The sequence below is a fragment of the Protopterus annectens genome, chromosome 5.part0 (assembly GCF_019279795.1).
Source record: "Protopterus annectens isolate FY-2018-M chromosome 5.part0, PAN1.0, whole genome shotgun sequence".
Lineage (NCBI taxonomy): Eukaryota > Metazoa > Chordata > Ceratodontiformes > Protopteridae > Protopterus > Protopterus annectens.
The window spans coordinates 621,858,491-621,869,433 of NC_056735.1; positions in this window are offsets into that span (position 1 = coordinate 621,858,491).

The following is a 10,943-nucleotide window of genomic DNA, read 5'->3' on the forward strand; positions in this document are numbered from 1 at the left end:
TACAAAAATACATAACAATACAAAAATCAAAGGAGTAGATGTTTATGAACAATACAATTCTAAAGTAATGCTCTTTGCTGATAACATATTATTAGCATTATCCCATACAAAAGAGACATTAGAAGAATTAGATATTTTAACTGACACATTTTACAGGACTTCAGGACTCCATTTCAATAAATCAAAATCAATTTTTTTATTTTTAAATAAAAAAAAAAGAATTGCAGACTAAGGGGAATCACATTATAACCAAACAAGACTCTACCTTAAAATATCTAGGAATTGAGTTATGCAAGGATAATAATGAATTAGTCTGAGAAAACTACAATAATATCATCAATGTAATTAAAATCTCTGTGGAAATGTGGAACAAAATAATATTAACATTTGAAGACAGACTACTGTTAATAAAAATGGTTTTACTACCCAAGATTCTATATATAGCTTTGGCAATACAACTGTTACCAGAAAGGAATATACTCAAAGAAATAAACTCATGCCTAATAAAACTTTTATGGTTTCCCAAAAGAAACAGAATAGCTTTAATACATCATATCAGACCATAGAAACAAGGAGGATTAAACTTTCCTGATATAGAAACATATATAAAAGCATCAATATTTAAAACAATCTCAGATTGGATAAGTCCAAATTATTCTGCAAATTGGAAAGAATGACTAACTGTAATATCAATAAAAAATTTAAAATAGATAAAAACAATTTGCCATGGAACATATTATGCATTAGTATGCAATATAGCATAACTAAGCCCACTAAAACTCATATGATTAATTATTACATTGATTCATTTAGGAAAATTATTAATGCAAATATAGATTTAAAAATCTGATTTGATCTTATAACACCATTCACAGTTACAAAGATCTATTCACATAAAATATACAGAGAAATAATTAATTCCTGGGAACAGAAAAGATTTGTTTGTTGGTTTCAATGTATCAAAGAACTAAAACTTCTGAATATGCAAACATTAGAAACAACATACAAAATTCCACAGCAAGATTGATTAACTATGCAAAGGATTCTGATGTATTCACAAGATTTATGCAGAATAATTAGTAATTCTTCCTTTAAAGAAACACCTAAATGTAGAAAATACCTATATGAAATCATATATAATGATTATAGCATGGGAAATAGTATTTCAAAATTTTGCAAGATATTGATAAATTATAAAACAACACCTAAATCCTCATATTGGAATTATTCAACAAAAGGACACTCATTACAGCTAAGCGAAGAAATTAAATCAAATATTTTATTATCAATAAAACGTACATTCTTTACACAATACTACAAACATTTTAATTGGAAATGCTTGCACAGAGCATTCTTAACTCCAGATAGAATTATTAAAATTAATTCTTGCACAAAGGGAATATGTTGGAGGTGTGAGCAAATACACAATGCAGATTGGAATCACATTTTGTTACTGTGTTCAAATTAAGCTATTTTGGAAAGGTATTAAAAACATTTTACAAGCTTTATTTAATGAATTGTTTAACTTATCTAAAGTTCTAGTATTATTAAATGTGTATGAAGGTCCTCATTTGAATGAGTGAAATATGTATCTAGTATGGACAATACTTTGCAATCTCAAGGAAGTGTATAACAAGAAGATGGAATACAAACACAATACCGACTTTGGAAGACTTCTACAGCCTTCTGAAGACCACAGCATTGTTGGAAATTAAAATTAAAGAATTAAGGATTCATCCTAAGTCATTTATTAACAATCCATGGAAAAAAGTCATCATTGACTGACACTTTACAATAGCTGAACAGATACACTCTGATAACTGGATTGTTATACCTATAAAGTAATTGTATATATTGAGCTCTGTTATAGTGTCAGGCTGATGTAAATAGTGTACATAGTTATTAATATGTTATATACAAATACTATGGAATTTATTCAACTGAATTTGAAAAATAAAAAATCTTTGTGGAAAAGAATATGCATGCTAATGCAATAGCTGTTAATCTATCAAACTACTATCTTTGTAGTGGCAAACCATTACACATGTCGCTATCTGTGGGCCTTAGATCCCCCCCCACCCACATTACATCTGGCTGTGTCTGGATCCCTTGTTCCGGGGGGTTGGAAGCTATGTTAGGTCTGTAGTAGCTAACTTTACATACAGCTGTAAATGCTACAGGCTGCAGCTTCTGCTGCAGCCAATCACACATAAGGGGGGAGTGTGGGCACTTTTGAGGACAGCAAGCTGTACATGCAACTGTGTTAGCTGTGGCAGCCTAGTTGTTACGGCAGAGCTAGGCTAAGGGTAACCTATACAGTCCAATCAAGGCATGTAATTAATGTACATCTGTTATGCAACGGTGCCAGTAACAGAGTAGTAGGCAACATATAGTATACGGATATGTGTAGTGTGTTCCTACCTACAGGCCTCTGACTTGCAAAAGTGGGTAGCAGTTCATTAACTAGCAGTAACCTGTGTGGATTAGGATTGCATGACTCAGTCATTACTTGCTCTCTTCACAATAATGTAACTGAACTGCTAGACAAAACTGGATTTGAACCCAGGACTGTGTGTGGCAAAATGTACTGTATGCAAGGCATTTAACAAACTGAGTCACTGGAAAAATGTGTGTATTTGCAAGATATATGTGCACATATACAGGCTGTGGGAAACATTTCTACATCCATCAGTATGTGCATGGCTTTGTATGGCTGTATTTCTGCACCAGGGTCCCAGTTGTACATGTACTTTGCCATTGCTGCCTTAGCATATGTCTTTCCACAAGTTCCTGATAAAAGGGCAAATATACCTGCTATCACAGGCCTCACTTACATCCATTATTATGTCTTTGCACTGCACTGCTTCACTTAGCTCTTCGCAAATCCATGCTAATAATTATAAAAAAAAAGAAAAAAATGGGTGATAGGAAAGTGGTGAAATGGGGACTGTGCATACAGATTATTTTGTAAATTAATTAGGACTCTAAAACCCCAGAGGTAGAGGTGAAGACAACATAGCTGTTTTGTGATTTTTGGGGGACCATTGCCCCATTTTTAAGGTGACAGTGGAATGGGGGAAGGGGACATAGGTACATGTGTGGAGGTGCAAGTTAAGAGAGAAGAATGGGCAGACAGACAGACAAGAGAGAAGACAGCAGACAGTGTGGTGTGTGACACGAGGGGTAACACCTTGAATGAGGGGGCGTCGTTGTGGAACCAAGTCATGCCTCCAGATATACTCATCTATACATTAGTCCTGCTACTGCTTGCTCTCCATGCTATCTCCTTCTCATCTAACCTTCCCGCCCATAACTGATGGGCAACAAAAACCCATTGCACTGACATATCCACAAACTCACAAACACCTCCGCCTCCCCTCTAAAAACAGGAAACACTGACTTGCTTATTATATATTCCAACCTTAGAAGCCATCCACAAATTTCAGGCCACTATTCAACACTACCCCACATGATATCCCTAACTCTTTTGAAATTTTGATAGCAGACTACTTAATAACCACAAGTCCTATCTTTTATAACCTCCTACCACCCCTGGTAAAAAACCTCCAAAATATCAACGTCCCCATATGCAGCACCCAAGAGACAATCCACTCTAGACTAGATTAACTATTTTTTCTAATAATATACACATGATGCTGGCTGTCTCTCTGACACCTTGATAGCGCAGTTCAGTACTTCAATACCTCCTTCCTTCAAATATTTAATGAATTAGCCTCCATAAAAAAATATGCGCCAACTCTAACAGACTTCCCTGGCTATCAAAAGACATACTTTGTTTACTAAAACACAGTGACAGAGCCGAAAATCTCACAACCTGCCAGCAACTTAGGAAGCCCACCACTGCCCAGCTAACTGACCATGAATCCCAATGAATCCTTAGCCACTCACTCCCAAACTTTAATAACCTCCTCCTTTCTTGGCCCCTCATACAATTCCTACCATACCTAAACCCCTCATACAATTCCTACCATACCTCAGACTCCTGACAAAAGCACTAGCCGCTGACCAGTTACCTGGTGACTTTCTTGAACTAGCTGCTTCGTCCATAGCTTATCCTATATCTATTCTAATCAACGGTTCTATCTCTGAACAGTGTGTACCATCCCTTTAGAAAATATCCAACATAATACCCTTGCATAAAGGTGGGCACTCAACTGATATATCCAACTACCAACCCATAGCCATTCTGTCCCCACTTGCCAAAATCTTAGAAAAATGTAAACACAAACAACTATTAGAACATTTCCAGACGTACCAAAACACAACACGGCTTCCGGCCCAACCACACTACCAGTACAGCACTCATCAGCTTTACTGACACTGTATACCAGCTTAAAAACAAAAACCAACTAGTATCTGCTACCTTCCTAAACATGTCAAAAGCATTTGACACTGTGTCACATCAAATATGTCTAAACAAACTAGCCATCTACCACTGCAGCTCTGAAACCCTAAAATGGTTTCATAGCTAAAAACAAGCCACTCAGTGGGAAATTAAGGTCTCCACTCAGCTCCTAGTGACAGTTGGGGTCCCACAAGGCTCAATTCTCGGTCCACTCCTGTTCACTATCTTTACTAATGACCTTCATACTACCGCTAACCCAGCCTCAATTGTACAATATGCCAGTGATGCTTTTCTGATCTGCTGTGCTACCACTATCAAAGAGCTCCAAGATAAAACTTAAGCAGTCCTCTACAGTAGAACATACAAATCTTTTTGGTGTTACAATTGATAGCAGACTTAGGTTTGATAAACACCTTGCTCTAGCCATAAAAAGGTGTATGCCAAACTGGGTTCACTCTACAGAGCAAACGCATTTCTCACTGATGAAGCCAGACTCTCTACTGCTTGGATGCATCTATTATCTCCCTTTCTATATTGCTCTCAAATATTTACCAACCTTCGCAAAACTGACCTAAATAGCCTTGAATCCTGCTATAACAAAATTGCCAAATTCGCTACAAATCAACAATATAGAGCCCACCACTAAACTGCATTAATTCAGCTAAACTGGCTAGAGCTCCCTCATCTCCTCTCCCTAACTCAGCTAGTTACCTCCCACACAGTCATACACAAACCCGACAACTGTCAGCAATATCAAATCTGGTTCAACTCTATAGTAACCTAACATCCCTTAGATCTGCTGACAAAATATTGCTAAAAGTTAGTAAGGCCCAAAACACTTATGGCACCTCCCTATTCTCCCATTCCATAGCCAAACAATGGAACTCTCTTCCCCAGCATATTCTCACAATCAGTAACACACTAACTTTTAAACAGACAATAAAAGAACAGTTCTCTAAACATACACTGTGCTCTTGTACTAACCCAGGCTAAACATCTGCAGCCTCCTGTTATCTTCCTTTCTCAATATCTCCTGGCTCTACTGAATCATTCTCCCAAAAAAAAAAATTAAAGAAAAGAATGAAGTGTGGTGAACTGATATTGCTTGATATATTTGACAATTGCCTATTAGTGATAAATATTTTTGCTGACATTTGCTTGCTATGTTTGACAATTACCTATAATTACTGAATAATTTTCTCAAGATGTCTAACTTTTTTTTCACACTACTGTAAAAAGCTGAAATTTGTATTCCTTTGTATATCTTTAATAATTATTGTAACTTGCATATGTTCATAAGTAACTTCTAGTGTAATAAGTAACTTCTATTTAATTTGCTTTGGAGCTTTTATCTCCAGGTCTCCACTGAAAACAGGCCTCTGGCCCAGCTGGACACTACCCGGTTAACAAATGAAATAAATAAAATAAATAAGATGGCAGCAGCGTGACTCATGTCCCCACGCATGGGACCATGGGACAGTCAATACTGCTGCTTCACTGCCCCACGGGTGGCTGTGCTGGAGGCTGGGTGCCAAGGCAAGCCTACCCCACCAGGTCATCCAGCGTGCTCTCAGTCTGGCGCAGGTGGCATTCATAGCTCTGATGAACAATCCTGTACACCATGACCAGCAGTTTATCCTGGGTAACTACAGCCCCTCTGCCACCACTCTGAGGGGGAGGCCAGGCCCCATCCCCTGAGGTGGTTCCACCTGATGCTGCAGGTGGTACATAGACTGAGGAGGTGGCACCACTGGCCTGGGTCCCAGAAATGCTAGGACCCAGTGCCATGGCCAGTTGAGGCAAGGTAGGCAGATCACCAGGAACCGGCCTACCCCGACTTGCTGTGGTAATGGAGGTATAGCAATAAGTATAGGTTAGTTATTAACAAAACATTGTTAGTAATAACAACATGGCAGAACATTGGAAATAATGCAATTACATATCAATGCAAATTATGTGAAAAACAACAATAAATAACAGAACAGTCAGTATAACAGCATGCCAGTAACATTTACAGCATAAGGCCAACAAAATAGATAATTTAACAAGATATGTTAATATGCATCCATTATAATACATAATAATAACACATGCCCCAAAACACAATTAATGTAACAACATATGTTAGGAGTAAACCATAACCAATGAATACCAGTAATAAATAAATAAAGATAAGTGGTAGAGAGAGAGAGAGACAGAAAATCAGTCCATTAGTAACATTGATTCTTACTTCCTTGACAACAGTACTACTATCTACTCTACGGGTCTGTATTTTCTTTATGTTTACAGTGAGTACAAATCTCCTGTAGCTGATGTAGCATGTACATTCCTCTCAAGCTATATGCATGGGACACTATTGGACAAACAGTAACAACTCCAGGTACACACCTACACAGAACACTTGCACATCAGGTGGACCTTGCACATCAGGTGGACCTATATAACTACCAAGGTGTTCGGTGGGCTGAAATGGTGATACTGTGCAATCTAGGTACTCATTGCCATGGTATTCCTGTAACAGGCAGATTACACATTATTAATTACATAATGTGAAAATGTGACACTTGAGACATATGTATATGTACAGTACAGAAACTAAACAGCAGTCATGCCTTGGTTGACAGGCATGGGTATAGAACCAAATAGCAGTGACTTGGACTGCAGCAACTTGTAACAGAAACTCTAAGCATACAGCCATACCAGGATTACACATATTATTTCTGACTGCACATTGCTGAGTTTTCACATTCTTGCTAATGATTTTAACAGTCTGGGAAATCTAAACACACAATTCTCTACTCATAATATGGGCTACCTCACCCATTTACCTGTAGTTCCTGTGGAGAGAGAATTTGTGAGCATTACATGACTGCTACTGTAATATTTAGTGATACCTATCACTGGAGTCGAGCACTGGTCTGTGTGTGGCAAAATGTACTATATACAGAGCATTTAACAAACTGAGCTACTGAGTCACTGCAGATTAGTGAGTGACTGATATCTGCCTAGAGCTTATCTGGAATCAAAATATGACCTGACAGTAACTACTATGGTGTTATACCAGACTGCAGTGACAGTAGAACTCACATGCATGAAACAGAAGAATAACACAGATAGTAGGTGCACTATATATCAGTCTAAAAATGCTGTAGTACACACTTTACTGTTAGTAGGTTGAAATATCTGTGAAAGCAAGAAACAATATCAGATTGTGGAGTGGGCTACCTCTCCCATATACCTTGCTTACCTGATGTTTGTGGATGACAGAGTATTATTTGAACAATATTGGCCTACAGGCAGCCTTGCATAATCCACAAAACAGGTTTAATGACAAAAATCACCAAAGTTAAGCACTTTCGTCTTGACTAGCAAGACTTCATCAGAACAATTAAAATGTTGCACTTCCTCTGTTTAAATACTCCATTCCACCAATCAAATTCCTCTATTCATTTTAAAAAAGAATCATTCACATTATTTAAATAGTTTAAAAATACTTTATTATTAATCTATTTTATTAGTATAATGCCAGTATTAAGATATCGTGCAGAAAAATTATAATTTTTATTATAATTTTGATACATGTATTCTGTTGTGTTTTTAATGTTATTGTAATAAGTATTTTTATATTTGATTATTAGTTCTAAGCCATTGTATTCAATGCAGTATTCTCTTGCCATGCATTTGTTTAAATCTATATTAGCATCTCAAGTTTCATACTTTCCTAATCTTCCCTTTACTGTCACTTATAAAAACAAGTACAATTTTGGTAGACTTTTTTTTTTTTTTATATTATGCTTTGCATACAACAGTCCATGAATATTGTTCAGCCTACATGTGCAGACACACAAAGCAATGTAGCAAATCATGGAACTGTTCATTTCCTAAGCTGTTCAAAAGTGTGTGCTTGATAGTTTTATTCCTTAATAATTCTAAGTATACAAGGGGATAATATTAAAATGTAGGCAGAAGACAGAGGTAATAGTATTTTTTATTTCTCACTAAAATATATACTGGTCATTCACATCACACTGCACCCTCCCTCACAACCTCTACTCTGACTAGGGTGTGGTGCCTGACCGACTTCAGTCATGTTGTATGTACAGTTATAATTGTGAAAGAAATTACTTTATTGCACAACTACTACATCAATAAATATTTCCTGGCCTACACAAACTGTTTGCATGTAATTTAAGTGATACCTAAGTAACTGCAATATTAAATGAACATATGGAAATGCAAACATTTTTTCTTTCTGCACATGAACAAGTAGTTACAAGTGTACTAATGCAGATGTATACCTGTGTTTTTACATATATATGCAGATTATTTTACTCATACATATTTTATATTTATATTTATGCAGATAATTATATTATCACCTACATTTCCATATGTTTGTATTCAGATGCAGTTTTGTGTACACTATATAGATATCTTTATAGGTTCATAGGTATACACTTGGCTACCAACTATGATGGTCTTTATAAGCTTACGCCATGCAACCCAGCTATGTATCATGGATGTCTGTTAGGAATTTTATAAAGGTTTTGGGGTTATGTTAACTTGGGCATAGTTATTGTCTGCCTATGTCTATCAGAGAAATAGGGGGCCAGAACCAGGGTGACCTTCTGAATCCCCATCCACTTGTCAAGGTTATGGTCAAATAGAGTTAGGATGGACTCCATTTTTCATAGATGGGAAGCCTGTTACAGATCAAGGGAATCCTCTGAGGCACATATTTGTCTCACCAGCATGTCCTATTTATATTGCAAGTAAATTTAAATCCTTGAATATAGTGGTTCTGATGCTATTTTGTGGATTTGCAAAAGGTCCATAAGAGCTAGATCCAAGGATGCATTCTATGCCAGGCACAGGTTGCAACTCAGGAAACTGTAGGAGACTGAGTACAGAGATGAAGCCTTAAAGAGATCCATATAGGATAATGAGTTTCTACCCTGGATTCTCCTGGTAAAGAACCTTTGCGGACATTCCAACTATTGTATATGCATTGTCAGGCACATGCCAAAGGGGGAATTATGCTCAATGATGGGTCTAATTAGGGTTGAATAAAGTGACACTATGAATTCCTTGGACCATGATGTAATGCCCTTTCTTATAAGTTTGTCAATATAAAATGATTTTCTTACTACCTTGGCCACATATTGGTTAAAGGCTAGATTACGGTCTACATATGTTCCCTGATCCCTAACTAATGGATCATCTGTTATGTGTGTCATCTCAATACATTGATTAGCCTGGGTGGCTGTTTTCCCAAAAGGCACTATAATGTATTAATTGACATTGAGTTTTAAGCCATGACTTTCGCACAAGTCATTTGACTGTGTTAGACCCTGTTCTAAAATGTTTGTGTCATGAGGGGAATCTATGATAGGTCCCAGTTTGCAGCTGTCTGCAAACTTGGTCATCCAAAGGCCCTTGACATTAGTCTTTACCTCTGAGAAGTAGATGACAAATAGCAGAGGTCCCAACATGGAAACCTGAGGTACTTCGCTGGTGACTGGTCTCTTAGTGGAACTAGTCTCAACAATCCTGACTTCCTGGGTCCTGACTGTGGGCCAGCTGGCAATCCAGTGAGTAATTTATGGGTTTATGCCCAGTTCATTGAGTAAGTTAACTATACTAGAGTGGAGTATTTCATCACATACCTTAGCCAGGTCCAGGAAGGTGGTATGCACCATTTTCCCCTCATCTATTGCTTTGGGGACCTTCTCAAAGAAGTTTGTCAAGTTTAATTGGCATGACTTTCCTTTAACAAAGCCAAACTAGGTTGGCTTCACTGACTGAAGGTTGCCTATGTGTTTGTTGATCATTTCAATGATAATTCTTTCCATGGCTTTTTATATTAGACTAGTCAGACTAATGAGTCTGTTTTACCAGTATTGGCTGATAGTACACCCTTGTGGAGTTGGCTAACCATTGCAGTCCTCCATTCTCATGGTACAAAGCCTGTTTTGAGGCTGCAGTTGAAAAATGACTCCTGATGGGTCATGTTTCAAGCTATTTAGGAAGCATCCAGGAATATATTGTCTGGGACCATTGAAAATGTATTTTTGGCTTTAATGAGCACCGCCAGAACCTGCTGACAGCTAAATAGGTGGGGATGGTTATGCTAGTAGATATTCCATAAGTGGAAGAGAGGGGAATGACATTTTAGCTGACTTTTTCAGCCAGCAGATTCACTATGTCTATCTACTTAGTGAAGTTGGCACCATTGACCACCAGTTCAGCCCACTGACAGGTTCATAGGTAGGTACAAGGCTATCGGCCTATTTAAGCCTAGCCAACAGGGTTCCCTGGCTTTCACCACCCATGGATGCTATTTACCTGTGCCCCAGTCTAGCAGGGCCACCTATGTGACTCCCAGGGTGAATTTCCTATTACCCATCCACTCATCAGTGAAAACCTTGCATCTGACCTATGTGTTTCATTATGATTTCAAATCAGTGACACTACAGTAACAGTACGCACAGCATTATATGACAGGGACTAAACAGCACAATATTTAAATTAGTGCTCAGATTTTAACATTATCTTTCTATGTTTTTTTACTACATTT